Raw genomic sequence first — 21,172 nt, 5'->3', positions numbered from 1 at the left:
TGTACCTGCTCCCTTATTGGATCACAGAAATCTGTTCCTGTGACTTCTACACCAATTAGTGAGGAAGTTAATGATGATGATCATGTAACTTCAGATCAAGTTACTACCAAACCTCGTAGGTAAACCAGAGTAAGATCCGCACCAGAGTGGTACGGTAATCCTGTTCTGGAGGTTATTTACTAGACCATGACAAACCTACGAACTATGAAGAAGCGATGGTGAGCCCAGATTCCGCAAAATGGCTTGAGGCCATGAAATCTGAGATGAGATCCATGTATGAGAACAAAGTGTGGACTTTGGTTGACTTGCCCGATGATCGGCAAGCAATTGAGAATAAATGGATTGTCAAGAGGAAGACGGACGCTGATAGTAGTATCACTATCTACAAAGCTAGAATTGTCGCAAAAAGGTTTTCGACAAGTTCAAGATGTTGACTACGATGAGAGTTTCTCACTCGTATCTATGCTTAAGTCTGTCTGAATCATGTTAGCAATTGCCGCATTTTATGAAATCTGGCAAAGGGATAAACAAAACTGCATTCCTTGATGGATTTATTAAAGAAGAGTTGTATATGATACAACCAGAAGGTTTTGTCAATCCTAAAGGTGCTAACAAAATATGCAAGCTCCAGCGATCCATCAATGGACTGGTGCAAGCATCTCGGAGTTGGAATATACGCTTTGATAAGTTGATCAAAGCATATAGTTGTATACAGACTTGCGGTGAAGCCTGTATTTACAAGAAAGTGAGTGGGAGCACTACAGCATTTCTGATAAGTATATGTGAATGACATATTGTTGATCGGAAATAATGTAGAATTATTCTGCAAAGGATAAAGGAGTGTTTGAAAGGAGTTTTTCAAAGATAGACCTCGGTGAAGCTGCTTACATATTGAGCATCAAGATCTATAGAGATAGATGAAGACGCTTGATAAGTTTTTCAATGAGTACATACCTTAACAAGATTTTGAAGTAGTTCAAAATAGAACAGTCAAAGAAAAGAGTTCTTGCCTGTGTTACAAGGTGTGAAATTGAGTAAAGACTCAAAGCCCGACCACGGCAAAAGATAGAAAGAGAATGAAAGTCATTCCCTATGCCTTGGCCATAGGTTCTATAAAGTATGCCATGCTGTGTACCAGATCTATTGTATACCCTACACTGATTTTGGCAAGGGAGTACAATAGTGATCTAGGAGTAGATCACTGGACAGCGGTCAAAATTATCCTTACTGGAATAAGGATATGTTTCTCGATTATGGAAGTGACAAAAGGCTCGTCGTAAAAGGTTACGTCGATGCATGTTTTGACACTAATCTAGATGACTCTAAGTCTCGGTGTAGATACATATTGAAAGTGGGAGCAATTAGCTAGAGTAGCTCCATGCAGAGCATTGTAGACATAGAAATTTGCAAAATACTTACGGATCTGAATGTGACAGACCCGTTGACTAAAATTATCTCACAAGCAAAACATGATCACACCTTAGTACTCTTTGGGTGTTAATCACATAGCGATGTGAACTAGATTACTGACTCTAGTAAACCCTTTGGGTGATGGTCACATGACGATGTGAACCATGGGTGTTAATCACATGGTGATGTGAACTATTCATGTTAAATCACATGGCGATGTGAACTAGATTATTGACTCTAGTGCAAGTGGGAGACTGAAGGAAATATGCCCTAGAGGCAATAATAAAGTTATTATTTATTTCCTTATATCATGATAAATGTTTATTATTCATGCTAGAATTGTATTAACCGGAAACATAATACATGTGTGAATACATAGACAAACAGAGTGTCACTAGTATGCCTCTACTTGACTAGCTCGTTAATCAAAGATGGTTATGTTTCCTAGCCATAGACATCAGTTGTCATTTGATTAATGAGATCACCTCATTAGGAGAATGACGTGATTGACTTGACCCATTCCGTTAGCTTAGCACCCGATCGTTTAGTATGTTGCTATTGCTTTCTTCATGACTTAAACATGTTCCTCTGACTATGAGATTATGCAACTCCCGTTTACCGGAGGAACACTTTGTGTGCTACCAAACGTCACAACGTAAATGGGTGATTATAAAGGTGCTCTACAGGTGTCTTCAAAGGTACTTGTTGGGTTGGCGTATTTTGAGATTAGGATTTGTCACTCCGATTGTCGGAGAGGTATCTCTGGGCCCACTCGGTAATGCACATCACTATAAGCCTTGCAAGCATTGTGACTAATAAGTTAGTTGCGGGATGATGTGTTACGGAACGATTAAAGAGACTTGCCGGTAACGAGATTGAACTAGGTATCGAGATACCGACGATCGAATCTCGGGCAAGTAACATACTGATGACAAAGGGAACAACGTATGTTGTTATGCGGTCTGACCGATAAAGATCTTCGTAGAATATGTGGGAGCTAATATGGGCATCCAGGTCCCGCTATTGGTTATTGACCGGAGACGTGTCTCGGTCATGTCTACATAGTTCTCGAACCCGTAGGGTCCGCACGCTTAAAGTTACGATGACAGTTTTATTATGAGTTTATGTATGTTGATGTACTGAAGGAGTTCGGAGTCCCGGATGAGATCGGGGACATGATGAGGAGTCTCGAAATGGTCGAGACGTAAAGATCGATATATTGGACGACTATATTCGGACTTCGGAAAGGTTCCGAGTGATTCGGGTATTTTTCGGAGTACCGGAGAGTTACGGGAATACGTATTGGGCCTTATTGGGCCATACGGGAAAGAAGAAAAAGGGCCTCAAGGGTGGCCGCACCCCTCCCCTTGGTCTGGTCCGAATTGGACTAGGGAAGGGGGGCGCCCCCTTCCTTCCTTCTCTTTTTCCCTTCCTCTTTTCCTATTCCATATGGGAGGTGGAATCCTACTAGGACTAGGGAGTCCTAGTAGGACTCCACACTTGGTGCGCCCCCTCCTAGGACCGGCCTCCTCCTCCCTTGCTCCTTTATATACGGGGGCAGGGGGGCACCCCAGAGACACAACAATTGATCCTTGAGATCTCTTAGCCGTGTGCGGTGCCCCCTCCACCATATTACACCTCGATAATACCGTTGCGGAGCTTAGGCGAAGCCCTGTGCCGGTGGAACATCATCATCGTCACCACGCCGTCGTGCTGACGAAACTCTCCCTCAACACTCGGCTAGATCGGAGTTCGAGGGACGTCATCGAGCTGAACGTGTGTAGAACTCGGAGGTGCCGTACATTCGGTACTTGATCGGTCGGATCGTGAAGACGTACGACTACATCAACCGCGTTGTGATAACACTTCCGCTGTCGGTCTACGAGGGTACGTGGACAACACTCTCCCCTCTCGTTGCTATGCATCACCATGATCTTGCGTGTGCGTAAGAAATTTTTTGAAATTACTACGTTCCCCAACAGGTACCGCGCTTCTCTGTCTTCACCACAATGTCGTCTACATAGACGTGGGCATTTCTGCCGAGTTGTTTCAAGAGGCATTTCTGCATGCAACGCTGAAAAGTGGCGCCGGCATTCCTCAAGCCGAACGTCATAGTCAGGTAGCAGAAAGCTCCAAATGTTGTGATGAAGGCAGTCTTCAGGCGGTCTGCTGGGTCCAACTTGATCTGATGGTACCCTGAGTAGGCGTCCAAAAAACTCAACAGCTCGCATCCGGCTGTGGAGTCTATCACTTGGTCAATCCGTGGCAGAGCAAACGGATCCTTTGGGCAGGCCTTGTTCAGGCTGGTGTAGTCTATACACATACGCCACTTGTTATTCTTCTTCAGAACCAGAACTGGGTTGGCAAGCCACTCTGGAAAAAACACTTCCATGATAAAGCCAGCGGCAAGGAGCCGGGCTATCTCTTCTCCCACGATTCTTCGCTTCTCTTCTGACAGTCGGCGGAGGGGTTGCTTGACCGGCTTCGCGTCGGCGCGGACATGTAATTTGTGCTCAGCGAAATCCTTCGGGACACCCGGCATGTCCTTTGGGGACCATGCAAAAATGTCTCGATTCTCACGGAGGAAGTCGACGAGCTCGCCTTCCTATTTACTGTCCAAGTTCGCCCCAATGACGGCGAACCTCTCCGGGTTCTCCGGGTCCAGAGGTATCTTCTTCGTCTCTTTGGCAGGCTGGAAGGAGCCCTGCGCATCACAATCTTTGGGGTTGGGGGACAGGGCTGGCTGCTTGCCGGCCATGGCCACAACCCGCTCCAGCATCTTCTTCTCTTCTGCCACCACGAGGGACTCGGCCAGCCGGCTATTGGCCATGGCACACTCGATGGACTTCTTGTAATCGCCGGCTACCGTGACGATCCCCTTTGAGCTCGGCATCTTCATCTTCAGGTAGGCGTAGTGGGGCACAGCCATAAACTTGGCCAGAGCAGGTCGGCCAAGCAAAGCATGGTAGGGGCTCTCCAGATCCACTACTTCGAACCAGATTGCTTCTCGGCAAAAATGATCTTTGTCTCCGAAGAGAACATCCATTTTAATCTTGCCGATTGGGGAGCAAGACAAGCCGGGGACGATACCATGGAACACGGTTCGGCTTGGCATAAGCTGCTTCGCCTTGATGTTCAGCTTCTCCATGGTATCGCGGTACAGTATATTGATACTGCTTCCGTCATCTATCAGGACGCGGGAGAATCGGGCAGCTCGCCTCTCCGTCGCGAGGGTGACATCCAAGACCATTGGATAGGAGCCAGGGGACGGCATCACCTCTGGGTGGTCGGCATGGCTCCAGCTGATTGGCTTTTCCGACCAGTGCATGAACTCGGGGGCGCTAGAGGCGACTGCGTTAACTTCTTGATGCTGTCGGCGCCGACTGCGCTTGTCGTCGGCTTGACTGGTGAAGACGACGTAGGCGGCGTGCTCTTCAGGGAATTCGTCTTGGATGGCTCCGACTGCCGGCCGAGCCGCCGGCTGCTGAGGGGCTGGAGGCGGCGGGCCGGGAGGTGGAGGCGGCAACAACCCTTCGCCCTTGGAGATGCGGGTGAGCCAATGGCATTTTCGTGTTGTGTGGTTGGACGGTTTCGCGCCGCTCTTGCAGGGGGCATCGAGAGTCTGTTCGTAAGAGAAAGCCGGCTGCCAAGCCGGCCTGCCACCCTTCTTCTTGGGAGCGGGCCGCTCTTCGGGCTGCTCATCTTCAACTGTGGCCACCTGCCGACTGGTGGAAGTCGGCATGGGGGCCTTGCGCTTGTGATCATTCTGGTAGGGGCGCCGATTGGGGTCGCCAGCCGGCGTCTTGGGAGCCGGAGCAACCACCTTCCCCGAGGCATCTACTCGAAGCTCGGTCTTCATCGAGGAGTCGGCCGTGGCGTACTTGTTCGCGATGACTAACAACTCGTCAAGGGTAGCCGGCTCATCGCAGAGGAGTCGGTGCTTGAGGAGGGTGCCCTCTCGGCATGGCTTGGACCTCGTGCACCCCCTCGCAGGAGTTGCGGAGCTCGGCCCACCGCGTGAGGTAGTCGCGGGTCGACTCGTTGGGCCCTTGGACGCAGAGGGAGAGCTGGCGAGGCTTGGGAGGCCGCTTGTAGGTGCTGGTGAAGTTGCGGACGAAGACTTCCATGAAGTACAACCAACTGTTGATGATGTAGGGCTTGAGGCTGTTGAGCCATGTGCGTGCCGTGCCTTGCAGCATGAGGGGGACGTACTTCACGGCGACGTGCCGATTGCCGTTGGCTATGCTGACAGCCGTGGAGTAGTCGATGAGCCAATCTTCCGGCTTCACTGAGCCGTTGTACTTGGGCGTGTCTCTGGGGAGCGAGAACCCTCTGGGGAATGGCTCGTCACGGATGCGGGGGCCAAAGCATGGCGGGCCGATATCGTCTTCTTCTTCTAACGCCAAGGATCGAGCAAGGCGGTCGATCCAGTGGCGGGCGTCGTTCTCGCCGACTCCTTCTCGGCGGCCGAGTCGGTCGCCGAGAGTCGGGTGCGTGATAGGCGGCGGGGTGAGACATCTTTCTCTTCGAGGCGGGGGAGGAGGCAAATCTCCTTGGCGTTCCACCGCTCGAGGGCGGCCTTCCGCGTCGCGCTCGATGGTGATGCGAGTCCGGCTGCGGCTGGCAGCCGGCTCCTTGTCTTTCTTCTGGCGGGCGCCGCTCGCAGTCGGCGAGCGGGACGTCGCGGCGTGCTCCCGACGCGGGGGATGACTATCAGCACGGGCGCCGGCTTCGTGTCGTTCCGCAGCCGCGTCGATCAGCTGCTGGATCCGTCTTGTCATGTAAGGGAGCTCATCGGCTCCCAGCCCATTGAGCTCTTCTGCAGCCGCCTGAGCGGCTCGCAGATTCTCGAGCGGGGTGGCGTAGACGGGGCGATCTGCCCCCAGCATGCCAGCGATAGCCGCGCCGCGCTTCTGGACGAAGCCGGCTCGGCTCGGGCCGCTAGGCGGCGGCGTACCGAAGGCGGCGCGGTCGACTTCGCGCTGGTGGGCCTCGGTGAGGCGTCTCATGGAGGCTATCTTCTGGCCTTCCGCGATGAGGGCGAGGCGGCGTGCCTCCAGGGTCTCGGCGTCGGCGTCGGCCGGGATGGGGACGGAGAGGTCGTGCATCGCCGCTTGCAGGGCGTCGTGGGCGTTCTCGCCCGAGTTGGCGACGTGGCTGATGACCAACACTTCGGTGACAGCGCTGCTTGTTGGAAATATGCCCTAGAGGCAATAATAAATTGGTTATTATTATATTTCCTTGTTCACGATAATCGTTTATTATCCATGCTAGAATTGTATTGATAGGAAACTCAGATACATGTGTGGATACATAGACAACACCATGTCCCTAGTAAGCCTCTAGTTGACTAGCTCATTGATCAATAGATGGTTACGGTTTCCTGACCATGGACATTGGATGTCGTTGATAACGGGATCACATCATTAGGAGAATGATGTGATGGACAAGACCCAATCCTAAGCCTAGCACAAGATCGTGTAGTTCGTTTGCTCAGAGCTTTTCTAATGTCAAGTATCAGTTCCTTAGACCATGAGATTGTGCAACTCCCGGATACCGTAGGAATGCTTTGGGTGTACCAAACGTCACAACGTAACTGGGTGGCTATAAAGGTGCACTACAGGTATCTCCGAAAGTGTCTGTTGGGTTGGCACGAATCGAGACTGGGATTTGTCACTCCGTGTAAACGGAGAGGTATCTTTGGGCCCACTCGGTAGGACATCATCATAATGTGCACAATGTGACCAAGGAGTTGATCATGGGATGATGTGTTACGGAACGAGTAAAGAGACTTGCCGGTAACGAGATTGAACAAGGTATAGGGATACCGACGATCGAATCTCGGGCAAGTACCATACCGATAGACAAAGGGAATTGTATACGGGATTGATTGAATCCTCGACATCGTGGTTCATCCGATGAGATCATCGTGGAACATGTGGGAGCCAACATGGGTATCCAGATCCCGCTGTTGGTTATTGACCGGAGAACGTCTCGGTCATGTCTGCATGTCTCCCGAACCCATAGGGTCTACACACTTAAGGTTCGGTGACGCTAGGGTTGTAGAGATATTAGTATGCGGTAACCCGAAAGTTGTTCGGAGTCCCGGATGAGATCCCGGACGTCACGAGGAGTTCCGGAATGGTCCAGATGTAAAGATTTATATATGGGAAGTCTTATTTTGGTCGCCGGAAAAGTTTCGCACTTTATCGGTATTGTACCGGGAGTGCCGAAAGGGGTCCGGGGGTCCACCAGCCCCGGGGGGGCACATGGGCTGTGGGGGGTGCGCCTTGGCCTATATGGGCCAAGGGAACCAGCCCCAAGAGGCCCATGCGCCAAGAGATAAGGTAAACGGAGAGTCCTAAAGGGGGAAGGCACCGCCGAGGTGCCTTAGGGAGGAAGGACTCCTCCCTGGCCGCACCCTTCCTTGGAGGAAGGGACAAGGCTGCGCCCCCCCCCTCTCCCTTGGCCCTATATAGTGGGGGGAGGGAGGGCAGCAGCAATCCAAGCTCTGGCGCCTCCCTCTCCCTCCCGTGACACATCTCCCTCCTCCCGCAGCGCTTGGCGAAGCCCTGTTGGAATCCCGCTACTTCCAGCACCACGCCGTCGTGCTGCTGGATCTCCATCAACCTCTCCTCCCCCCTTGCTGGTTCAAGAAGGAGGAGACGTCGCTGCTCCGTACGTGTGTTGAACGCGGAGGTGCCGTCCGTTCGGCGCTAGGATCATCGGTGATTTGGATCACGACGAGTACGACTCCATCAACCCCGTTCTCTTGAACGCTTCCGCTCGCGATCTACAAGGGTATGTAGATGCACTCCTTCCCTCTCGTTGCTAGTAAACTCCATAGATTGATCTTGGTGATGCGTAGAAAATTTTGAATTTCTGCTACGTTCCCCAACAGTGGCATCATGAGCTAGGTCTATGCGTAGTTTCTATGCACGAGTAGAACACAAAGTAGTTGTGGGCGTAGATGTTGCCAATTCTTCTTGCCGCTACTAGTCTTATCTTGTTTCGGCGGCATTGTGGGATGAAGCGGCCCGGACCGACCTTACACGTACGCTTACGTGAGACAGGTTCCACCGACTGACATGCACTAGTTGCATAAGGTGGCTAGCGGGTGTCTGTCTCTCCCACTTTAGTCGGAACGGATTCGATGAAAAGGGTCCTTATGAAGGGTAAATAGAAATTGGCATATCACGTTGTGGTTTTACGTAGGTAAGAAACGTTCTTGCTAGAAACCTATACAAGCCACGTAAAAACTTGCAACAACAATTAGAGGACGTCTAACTTGGTTTTGCAGCATGTGCTATGTGATGTGATATGGCCAGAAGATGTGATGAATGATATATGTGATGTATGAGATTGATCATATTCTTGTAATAGGAATCACGACTTGCATGTCGATGAGTATGACAACCGGCAGGAGCCATAGGAGTTGTCTTTATTTTTTGTATGACCTGCGTGTCATTGAATAACGCCATGTAAATTACTTTACTTTATTGCTAAGCACGTTAGCCATAGAAGTAGAAGTAATCGTTGGCGTGACAACTTCATGAAGACACAATGATGGAGATCATGATGATGGAGATCATGGTGTCATGCCGGTGACAAAGATGATCATGGTGCCCCGAAGATGGAGATCAAAGGAGCAAAATGATATTGGCCATATCATGTCACTATTTGATTGCATGTGATGTTTATCATGTTATGCATCTTATTTGCTTAGAACGATGGTAGTAAGTAAGATGATCCCTCACTAAAATTTCAAGAGAAGTGTTCCCCCTAACTGTGCACCGTTGCGAAGGTTCGTTGTTTCGAAGCACCACGTGATGATCGGGTGTGATAGATTCTAACGTTCGAATACAACGGGTGTTGACGAGCCTAGCATGTACAGACATGGCCTCGGAACACATGCGAAACACTTAGGTTGACTTGACGAGCCTAGCATGTACAGACATGGCCTCGGAACACAAGAGACCGAAAGGTCGAACATGAGTCGTATAGTAGATACGATCAACATGGAGATGTTCACCGATGATGACTAGTCCGTCTCACGTGATGATCGGACACGGCCTAGTTTGACTCGGATCATGTATCACTTAGATGACTAGAGGGATGTGTATCTGAGTGGGAGTTTATTAAATAATCAGATGAACTTCATTATCATGAACATAGTCAAAAGGTCTTTGCAAATTATGTCATACGCTCTAGTTCTACTGTTTAAGATACGTTCCTAGAGAAAATTTAGTTGAAAGTTGGTAGTAGCAATTATGCGGACTGGGTCCGTAAACTGAGGATTGTCCTCATTGCTGCATAGAAGTCTTATGTCCTTAATGCACCGCTCTGTGTGCTGAACCTCAGCGTCGTCTGTAGATGTTACGAAACATCTGACATACACGGTTTTTGATGACTACGTGATAGTTCAGTGCGTAATGCTAACGGTTTAGAATTGTGGCACCAGAGACGTTTTTGAAACGTCGCAGAACATATGAGATGTTCCGAAGACTGAAATTGGGATTTCAGACTAGTGCCCACGTCAAGAGGTATGAGACCTCTGACAAGTTTCTTAAGCCTGCAAACTAAGGGAGAAAAGCTCAATCATTGAGCATGTGCTCAGATTGTCTGAGTACCACAATCGCTTGAATCGAGTGGGAGTTAATCTCCCAGATGAGATAGTGATGGTTCTCCATAGTCACTGCCACCAAGCTAGTAGAGCTTCGTGATGAACTATGACATATCAGGGATAGTTATGATGATCCTTGAGCTATTCGCGATGTTTGACACTGCGAAAGTAGAAATCAAGAAGGAACGTCAATTGTTGATGGTTAGTAAAACCACTAGTTTAAGAAGGGCAAGGGCAAAAGGGATACTTCATGAAACAACAAGTCGTTTGCTGCTCTAGTGAAGAATCCCAAGGTTGAACCCAAACCCAAGACTAAGTGCTTCTGTAATGAGGGGAACGGTCACTGAAGCAGTACTACCCTAGATACTTGGTAGATGAGAAGGCAGGCAAGGTCGACAAAAGTATATTGGATATACATTATATGAATGTGTACTTTACGAGTACTCCTAGCAGCACCAGGGTATTGGATACCGGTTCGGTTGCTAAGTGTTAGTAACTCGAAATAAAAGCTGCGGAATAAATGGAGACTAGCTAAAGGTGAGATGACGATATGTGTTGGAAGTGTTTCCAAGGTTGATGTGATCAAGCATCGCATGCTCCCTCTACCATCGAGATTTGGTGTTTGCGTTGAGCATGATTGGATTATGTTTATCGCAATACGGTTATTCATTTAAGGAGAATAATGGTTACTCTGTTTATTTGAATAATACCTTCAATGGTCTAGCACCTAAAATGAATCTCGATCGTAGTGATACACATGTTCGTGCCAAAAGATATAAAATAGTAATGATAGTATCACATGCTTGTGGCACTGCCATTTGAGTCATATTGGTATAGAACGCATGAAGAATCTCCATGTAGATGGATCTTTGGACTCAGTCGTTTTTGAAAAGATTGAGACATGCGAACCATGTCTATTGGTATATATGCATGAAGAAACTCCATGCAGATGGATCGTTTGGACTCACTTGATTTTGAATCACCTGAGACATGCAAATCATACCACATGGGCAAGATGACTGAAAGGCCTCGTTTTCAGTAAGATGGAACAAGAGAGCAACTTATTGGAAGTAATACATTTTGATGTATGCAGTCCAATGAGTGCTGAGGCATGCAGTGGATATCGTTATGTTCTTACTTCACAGATGATTTGAGTAGATGCTGAGTGTATTTACTTGATGAAACACAAGTCTGAATTATTGAAAGGTTCAAGTAATTTCAGAGTGAAGTTGAAGATCGTCATGACAAGAGGATAAAATGTCTGTGATATGATCATAGAGATAAGTATCTGAGTTACGAGTTTGGCACACAATTAAGACATTGTGGAAAGTGTTTCACAATTAATACCGCCTGGAACACCATAGTGTGATGGTGTGTCCGAACATCATAACTGCACCCTATTGGATATGGTGCATACCATGATGTCTCTTATCGAATTACCACTATCGTTTATGGGTTAAGCATTAGAGACAACCGCATTCACTTCAAAAAGGGGCACCACGCAATTCCGTTGAGACGACACCGTTTAGAGAAACCTAAGTTGTTGTTTCTTAAAAGTTTGGGGCTGCGAAGCTTATGTGAAAAAGTTTCAGGCTGATAAGCTCGAACCCAAAGCGGATAAATACATCTTCATAAGAATACCCAAAACAGTTGGGTATACCTCCTATTTCAGATCTGGAAGCAAAAGTAATTGCTTCTAGAAACAGGTCCTTTCTCAAGGAAAAGTTTCTATCGAAAGAATTGAGTGGGAGGATGGTGGAGACTTGATAAGGTTATTGAACCGTCGCTTCAACTAGTGTGTAGCAGGGCACAGGAAGTTGTTCCTGTGGCACCTACACCAATTGAAGTGGAAGCTTATGATAGTGATCATGAAACTTCGGATCAAGTCACTACCAAACCTCGTAGGACGACGAGGATGCGTGCTACTTCAGAGTGGTACGTGATCCTGTCTGAGATATCATGTTGTTGGACAATACTGAACCTACGAGCTATGGAGAAGCGATGGTGGGCCCATATTCCGACAAATGGTTAGAAGCCATGAAATCCGAGATAAATGGATCTTTGAGAAGAAGACGGACGTGGACGGTAATGTTACCGTCTATGAAGCTCGACTTGTGGCAAAGAGTATTTCCAAAAGTTCAAGGAGTTGACTACGATGAGATTTTCTCATCCGTAGGGATGCTTAAGTCCATCGGAATCATGTTAGCATTAGCTGCATTTATGAAATCTGGCAGATGGATGTCAAAACAAGTTTCCTTACCAGTTTTCGTAAGGAAAGGTTGTATGTGATACAATCAAAAAGGTTTTGTCGATCCTAAGGATGCTAAAAGGTATGCTAGCTCCAGCGATCCTTCCATGGACTAGAGCAAGCATCTCGGAGTCAGAATATACGCTTTGATGGAGTGATCAAAGTTTTTGGGTTTATACAAAGTTTGTTAGAAACTTGTATTTACAATAAAGTGAGTGGGAGCGCTACAACATTTCTGATAAGTATATGTGAATGACATATTGTTGATCCGAAATGATGTAAAATTTCTGGAAACCATAAAGGGTTGTTTGAAAGGAGTTTTTCAAAGGAAGACCTGGATAAAAGCTGCTTACATATTGGGCATCAAGATCTATAGAGATAGATCAAGACGCCCGATGATACTTTCAAAGAACGCACACCTTGACATGTTTTTGAAAGAGTTCAAAATAGATCAGCAAAGAAGGAGTTCTTGGCTGTGTTACAAGGTGTGAGTATTGAGTAAGACTCAAGACCTGACCACAGCAGAAGAGAGAGAAAGGACGAAGGTCGTCCCCTATGCTTCAGACATAGGCTCTACAGTATGCTATGCTGTGTACCGCACATGGAGTGTGCCTTGCCATGAGTTGGTCAAGGGGTACAATAGTGATCCGGGAATGGATCACATGACAGCGGTCGAATTTATCCTTAGTATCTAGTGGACTAAGGAATTTTCTCGATTATGGAGGTGAAAAGGAGTTCGTCGTAAAGGGTTACGTCGATGCGAACTTTGACACTAATCCGAATGACTCTGAGTAGTAAACCGGATTCGTATAGTAGAGCAATTATTTGAAATGGCTCCAAGTAGCACGTGGTAGCATCCACAAGATGACATAGATATTCGTAAAGCACACACGGATCTGAAAGGTTCAGACCCGTTGACTAATAACCTCTCTCACAAGCATAACATGATCAAACCAGAACTCATTGAGTGTTAATCACATAGTGATGTGAACTAGATTGGTGACTCTAGTAAACTCTTTGGATGTTGGTCACATGGTGATGTGACCTATGAGTGTTAATCACATGGTGATGTGGACTAGATTATTGACTCTAGTGCAAGTGGGAGACTGTTGGAAATATGCCCTAGAGGCAATAATAAATTGGTTATTATTATATTTCCTTGTTCACGATAATCGTTTATTATCCATGCTAGAATTGTATTGATAGGAAACTCAGATACATGTGTGGATACATAGACAACACCATGTCCCTAGTAAGCCTCTAGTTGACTAGCTCGTTGATCAATAGATGGTTACGGTTTCCTGAACATGGACATTGGATGTCGTTGATAACGGGATCACATCATTAGGAGAATGGTGATGGACAAGACCCAATCCTAAGCCTAGCACAAGATCGTGTAGTTCGTTTGCTCACAGCTTTTCTAATGTCAAGTATCAGTTCCTTAGAACATGAGATTGTGCAACTCCCGGATACCGTAGGAATGCTTTGGGTGTACCAAACGTCACAACATAACTGGGTGGCTATAAAGGTGCACTACAGGTATCTCCGAAAGTGTCTGTTGGGTTGGCACGAATCGAGACTGGGATTTGTCACTCCGTGTAAACGGAGAGGTATCTTTGGGCCCACTCGGTAGGACATCATCATAATGTGCACAATGTGACCAAGGAGTTGATCATGGGATGATGTGTTACGGAACGAGTAAAGAGACTTGCCGGTAACGAGATTGAACAAGGTATAGGGATACCGACGATCGAATCTCGGGCAAGTACCATACCGATAGACAAAGGGAATTGTATACGAGATTGATTGAATCCTCGACATCGTGGTTCGTCCGATGAGATCATCGTGGAACATGTGGGAGCCAACATGGGTATCCAGATCCCGCTGTTGGTTATTGACCGGAGAACGTCTCGGTCATGTCTGCATGTCTCCCGAACCCATAGGGTCTACACACTTAAGGTTCGGTGACGCTAGGGTTGTAGAGATATTAGTATGCGGTAACCCGAAAGTTGTTCGGAGTCCCGGATGAGATCCCAGACGTCACGAGGAGTTCCGGAATGGTCCAGATGTAAAGATTTATATATGGGAAGTCTTATTTTGGTCGCCGGAAAAGTTTCGCACTTTATCGGTATTGTACCGGGAGTGCCGAAAGGGGTCCGGGGGTCCACCAGCCCCGGGGGGGGGGCCACATGGGCTGTGGGGGGTGCGCCTTGGCCTATATGGGCCAAGGGAACCAGCCCCAAGAGGCCCATGCGCCAAGAGATAAGGTAAACGGAGAGTCCTAAAGGGGGAAGGCACCTCCGAGGTGCCTTGGGGAGGAAGGACTCCTCCCTGGCCGCACCCTTCCTTGGAGGAAGAGACAAGGCTGCGCCCCCCCTCTCCCTTGGCCCTATATATAGTGGGGGGGAGGGAGGGCAGCAGCAATCCAAGCCCTGGCGCCTCCCTCTCCCTCCCGTGACACATCTCCCTCCTCCCGCAGCGCTTGGCGAAGCCCTGTTGGAATCCCGCTACTTCCTCCACCACGCCGTCATGCTGCTGGATCTCCATCAACCTCTCCTCCCCCCTTGCTGGATCAAGAAGGAGGAGACGTCGCTGCTCCGTACGTGTGTTGAACGCGGAGGTGCCGTCCGTTCGGCGCTAGGATCATCGGTGATTTGGATCACGACGAGTACGACTCCATCAACCCCGTTCTCTTGAACGCTTCCGCTCGCGATCTACAAGGGTATGTAGATGCACTCCTTCCCTCTCGTTGCTAGTAAACTCCATATATTGATCTTGGTGATGCGTAGAAAATATTGAATTTCTGCTACGTTCCCCAACACTGCTGCCACTGTCAGCTCGAGGGAGAGGGTCGTCGAAGACCACCACGTCGGAGGGGTAGGCATCGAGCGATGCCGTGTCGGAGTCGACGAGCATCGGGTCGGTGGAGCCGACCGACTCTATATCTGCAGCAGGCTCGCTAGAGACGTGAAGCTGGTCGAGGAGGCTGACGAGGCGGCTCTCGGGGTAGTCCGTGCCTGCGTCGGACGCAGGCTCGTGGGAGATGCGAGTCTCGCCGAGAAGATCGGCGAGGCGGCTCGCTGCGCAGGCGTCGTCGACGCCTTGCGGCGCCTCGAGGCAAACGCCATCGGGCGCAGCAGGCTGGCTGCGCTCGCGGGGGAGGAAGAGGGTTCCCGTCCAGAACAGGTCTCCGGACGACGGTGCACCTGGCTCCAAGGTGGGCGCCAAATGTCGGGTGGTAGGTGCGACATATGCCAACGGGTGGCTTATCATAGTGGGTGCCAGTAAGACGTCGCCGGTGCCTGGAAACGGGATGAGGCGAAGACATGCACGCCGGCGGATCTTACCCAGGTTCGGGGCTCTCCGAGGAGATAACACCCCTAATCCTGCTCTGCGGGGTCTCCGCATGATCACTAGATCAGGAAAAGTAGCTACAATCGCTCCTAGAGCTGTTGGGTTCAAGAGAGAAGAAGAACAAGGCTAGCTCTCGCTTCTCTCTCTCTATGGTATGTGTGCAATGCTAAGAAGCCAACCCTTTGCATGGGTGCCCCGGGGGGTTTATATATGCCTACCTCCCGGGGGTACAATTGTAATCCGGCTGGGCACTGGTCCCAGCCGTCAGTGTCTACGCTTGCCGGCTTCTCCGCCGACCGTTGGGGCCCGCCGACTGGTGGGTCCCGCCGGCTGCCGGCCTCTTGGTCGACAGGCCGGCCCCACCGCCTAGGGTCTTGTCGGCGGCTGCTTACTGTAGCCTCGCCCCTGATGACGAGGGCTCCGTCGAGGTAAGCGTGGCTACAGTGTGCCGCCTCGGGGGCTCTCACTGTAGCCTTACCTCGTCTTGTCTCCTTAATGTGGCACATGCTTCGAGGGAGGGGTAGCCGGCTTCTGGGGGCCGGCTACGCCCTTGGACGACTGGGGGAGGCCGGGCCGCCTTCGCACCTCTCTCTAGCTAAAGGGGCCCGCCGCCCGTGGGCCGTACTGCCGCATGTCGTGGGTGACGTTGAGGCCAGCATGGCTACAGTGCCGAGCCGGACGGGAGATGGCGTCCCGTACGGCGTCCTGTGGTCATGCCTGCCTCGGGCTTCGGGGGTAGTGGGCCGCACTGTGGCCACACCCCGTCTTGTCACCGTTATGCGGGCGTAGCTTTGGTGGTTGCGGTCTTGGCCGGCTTCTTGGAGTCGGCGTTCTTCATAGCCGGCTTCTGGGAAGTCGGCATCCTCTATGGCCGGCTCACTGGAGTCGGCCACCCCGTGGTTATCCTGGGGGGAGGTTGCTGAGGCTGGGTCGCCTTTCGTGAGTCGGCTTCAGAGGTAGCCGGCCAGGGAAGGCGGTCCAATGCTTGGAGTGCTTGAAGACCCAAAGGGCCTGATAATTTTCTGAAGAGCTAGGGGCAGTCGGTTAGGCTACCCGTGACTATTTACTCCGACGAGAAATTGACATGGCACACGGCTGCAACCATCATTAGGAAGGAATTTCTAGGACGAGTGGTTGGTTGGCGTCTCTCCGACGTAGCACACCCTCTGCTCGACACGTCCATGTCCAGCATAGCCCAACTGGCCGTAGTGTACACGGAATCGATGCTTGAATTTTCCTTCATATGAAAAACAACACTCTCATCCGCAAAGAAAAAAAAACAACATTCATATAGACATAGGCGCACGTTTTCCATACAATTTACGTAGGCTGAACCACACCGTCAGTGTAGTAACCATCCTAAGCAAAAGTGTATATATAGGTTGAGAAAACGCGAAAAAATTGCGGGGGGACGGACGGCAATTCTGTGCTGATGGGTGGGACGCATCACGTAGCTATCTATATCCATATCTTCTAACTGTTTTTTTTTATTTTTGAACACAGTACAGACGCAAGCGCTCATATACATACGCATACACTCACCCCTATGAACGCACACACGCACACGGCCGTTTTTTTTTGTGTATATCTTCTGGCCGTTACAGGCTTGTGCAGTGCTATTCCGGAAGCATGAAAGAACCGCACGAGGAAGAGACAAGACGCAGCAACTCGGCTGCTTTCCCCGCACGCAAGTCCCCTGTGCTGCGACGACGTGGGCAATTAACCCAGCCAAACCGAATCCAGCTACTTAATAATACTCCCTCCAATCAAAACAAAAGTGTCGGCGTTTTAGTTATTATTATAATATAAAGCAAGGAAGGCAATGAAATGCTAAAGATTACATAAAATGGAAGCTCTTCATGAGAGCACACGTCATGCCATATAGGCAGTGAAATATGGGACCTGATTACATAGAATGGAATGCACTGTGGCTTCCAGTACATGATTACATAGAATGGAAGCTCTTCATCACATTCACAGCGCATATGGCCACAGGTAAACAAGGGACCTGTGTTAGATAGATTACTCCAGTACTTTAGTAACTAACCAACAACAACCATACTGACTGACTGCATCAGCACAGCAGCACTAGCGTTGAAGATTGAGCCAAGCCTACTACTCCCTCCGTATCAAAATACAAGACGCTTTTTGACAATATCAGAGTGTGAAAAAACCACTTATATTTTGATACAGAGAGGGGAGTAGTTATTGGTTATTACTCCCTCCGTTCTATAATGTAAGGTGTTTTTTAACACTAGAGGGAGTATTAGATAGATTACTACTCTATACACATCAATCTAGCTACTGCGACAACAACTGCAGCCGGCTCTTGTGGATTCATCCTCCACAGCGCCACATTAGCACGGATGCAGAAGAAGGTGACGAGTAGGAGCATGCCCAACAGAGCCGCGGTGCGGAGAAGGTAAGAAACCTCTGGAAATCCATACATTTGAAGAACGACCCCGATGAGTTGCGCCAACATCGCCACACTGAACAACGCTACAGCCGCCCACCAGAGTAGCGGCCACCAACGAACGCGATCTTCCACATCATCCTTGACCTATCGCATTTGACAATCACATCATAAGCGACAATGACTTCGCGGGGCGGGAGGGGCGACGAGTGAGTGACGACTACCTCGCTGCCGGCGGCGCGAAGGAAGAAGAGTGCCGTCGCTGGCGTCATGAGAAGCATGGAGAGCATACCGGAATATTGCAAGATCTCCCAAAGCACCGAGGCGACGGTGCATTTCCCGGTGCAGGCTCGGAATGCAACGACGTAGGGGACTGTTGCGGCGACGAACACGCAGATCGTGCCCACGAAGAGGCGGAACAGGGCATCGCGCTGCCGCTGCGTGCCAGTGCCCCCACGGCCACCCTCACCAGCGCCGGCGAGCTGGCCGCTACGCGGGCAGCCAGCCTGGAGACCTCCTCTTCGAACGTCACGGCAGCCATTTTGGATGTGGAGTGGAGTGGAGTGGTTGGTGAGTCGGTGTGAGTGTGACTTGTGGCTGGGTTGTGTTACGGCCAGCGGCCTTTGGGGTCCTTTGATGCTGAAACGAATTCTCTCTCGCTCTGGCAAGCGTGCTTGTGAAAAAAGCAGAGTAGTAAAAGGTGCCCATCTGGTATAGGCAAAACGAGGTGTAGAAACGATGTGAACATAGAGCACAATTTCTTTGACAAATGGGTGTCTGATCACCCTGTATCTAGCAAGACTGTTACTGGCGTCATGAAGGAGAAACCTGAGAAGAACATTGGGCAAGTGGTGTCTGTGGGTGATGAGGTTGACAAAGCAAGTGTGTCGACAACTAATTCTGAGGCTTTGTTCGCGAAAGAGATCTATGGCTTGCTTGCTAGTTTGGAAGTGGCTAGCCCCGGATTTGGCAACGTGATTGCTTGCATCCTGAGAACAAGGCTACAGCGGGCAAAATCGACAAGGTGGAAAAAGCTCTTAAGAGCATATGCAAGAAGTGTGGTGCCGTAGGAAAGGCGTCCGCCGCTGCTTAAATGGATGATCTCAAATGTCTTCGACCGTCCCATGGTGGTGTCCGTTGTCTTTAGTTGAGGTGTTCCTGTTGGGTGTTCCATTGTGTTTTAAAAGTGTGAGGGTTTGTTGTTGTGCGTTGGTTATGTCTATTGGATCGATCGTGCGGTTGTGGTGTTTCATACTTTGTGAGTAGTTCGCATGTGGCGTATTTGTATTGGTTTTCGCATGGTTTTTCATAATTAACTGGACAATTCTCTTCTTCTTAGTTAATCGATGGGGCAAAACTTTTGCCTCGGTTTCGAAAAAAAAGATCAACTTTTATAGAGTTCGAATTATATTGGCATCTAAAGGAAACAAATCGTCGTTCCCTATATATGCAATAACAGACTCGCTAAATCTCAGTCGATTTAAGAGCATCTCCAGCCACGCCCCCAACAGCGCCCCCCCCCCCCCCCCGACCCCTTTTTGTCGCCAGCGCCGAAAAAACGGCCCAGTCGCGCCCCCAGGAGCCCATTTTTCGCCGGTTAGGCACGAACTGACGCCGGCGGACCCAGGACGAACCCGGCGCGCTGGGGGCGCCGGGGCAATGGTTTTTGGCGTGAAAAAACGGCGGGCCTGCCGAGTCAACGACCCCTGCGCCTCGTCGTCCTCATCGCCTCTGTTTCCCGCGGGGAATCAATGCGAAGGCTGCCACCGGTCAGCCTTCCATTGATTCCTCACGGGCGGTGCAGTGTGGCGACGCGCCCCCTCCCGCCAAGCGTACACACGTTGCCTCCCCCCGGCCACTATAAAAGCCGCCCCTCCCTCGCCGATGGAAGCACACGCCCGCAGCCCCCCTCTCGCCGCCGACGCCCTCTCTTTCCCTCCCTCCCCGTCTAGCCACCGCGTGCACGCACAGCCGATGGGTGAACGGTTCCCCGGCGACGCGGCGGCGGCCAACGGCTTCGGCTGCCGCTCTCTGCACGAGTGGGAAGCACACCTCGTCCACGAGGCGAACTACCCGGCGCCCCCCAACATGCGCGCGCCGGGGCGGTGGAGGCTCAGCGTAGGGGGCGTCCCCGTCCCCCCTCTGCCTGACGTCGAACACCTCGGCTACTTCCACGCCGAGATCGAGCGTCTGCGGGCCTCCCTGTCGGAGGAGGAGCGGGGCCCCCGGAGTACGACGCTGGCAACCACGAGGCGCGGGCGTCGGCCTCGTCATAACCGAGGGCGGCCGTGCCTCCTCCTCGGCTCCCCCCGCCTCGTCAAGCCGAAGACGCAGCCTGGGCTCGCCGCCGTGAAGAGCGAGCCCGATGACGCGCTCGACGACGAGGCCGCCATGAAGTGGGCGCGGGAGGATTGGGCCCGGCTGAAGATGGAGCGCCAGCGCCGCGCCCTGGAGGAGATCGCCGCGCGCCGCCGTGGCCGCGGGGAGGGAGGCGTCATCGTGCTCGAGGACAGCGACGACGATGCGCCACCGCTGGCCAAACCAGTCCGCCAGGGCGACGCCGGGCAGGGGTCCAACAGGGACGGCCGTGTGAAGAAGAAGGAGGACGACGACGGCGGCGACAACACTGCGTTCAGCAAGTTCTTCGGCCTGTAGGCACGAAGCCCTTTGTTTTCTTTTTTTAGTAGATTTTATATTTTCTATATGTAAAAAAACTGTGTAACGCCTAAATATCGCCGAATCTATGTCGTGTTTGCCGAATTTTGGCCAATGTGTTATTAAATATGTTTACAAAAAGGGCATCTGGGGCGACCTAGGGGCGGCGGTTGGGAACCCGATCACCCCCATGACGAAAATATCACCGGTTCGCCTCCAAACGGCGCTTTTTCTAGCCCCTGGGGTGAACGGCTGGAGATGCTCTAAGGAAGTCTCAGTCAACTTGTAGTCTCTTGAATTGTTTGTCTGCTTGGTGCATAGTGTGCTGCTGGTTTTTTCTCGAATTCGGCCTGTATAGGGAGGTACAGGGATTGGCTGCTGTTTGTCTTTGTTTTTTCTGGTCGTGGCAGGCTTTTGCGGATGGGCTGGGCGTGAGGTAGGTGGACAATTTTACTTGTTTGTGAGAAAG

At 50.5% G+C, this 21,172-nt stretch overlaps 1 long non-coding RNA gene across 1 annotated transcript; it reads right to left on the bottom strand.

Annotated features, from left to right (window-relative positions):
- Positions 1-17,519: 17,519 nt before the first annotated feature.
- LOC120967375 (uncharacterized) lies at positions 17,520-18,657 on the bottom strand. The gene is made up of 2 exons (XR_006665824.2): positions 18,273-18,657; positions 17,520-18,195 (listed from the first exon to the last, which is right to left on the bottom strand). It is a non-coding gene; the product is annotated as an uncharacterized lncRNA (long non-coding RNA).
- Between the last annotated feature and the right edge of the window lie 2,515 nt (positions 18,658-21,172).

The sequence above is a fragment of the Aegilops tauschii genome, chromosome 6, assembly GCF_002575655.3.
Source record: "Aegilops tauschii subsp. strangulata cultivar AL8/78 chromosome 6, Aet v6.0, whole genome shotgun sequence".
NCBI lineage: Eukaryota > Viridiplantae > Streptophyta > Magnoliopsida > Poales > Poaceae > Aegilops > Aegilops tauschii.
Note: the sequence above shows the minus strand (reverse complement) of the source record. Positions and strands in the feature narration are given on the sequence as shown.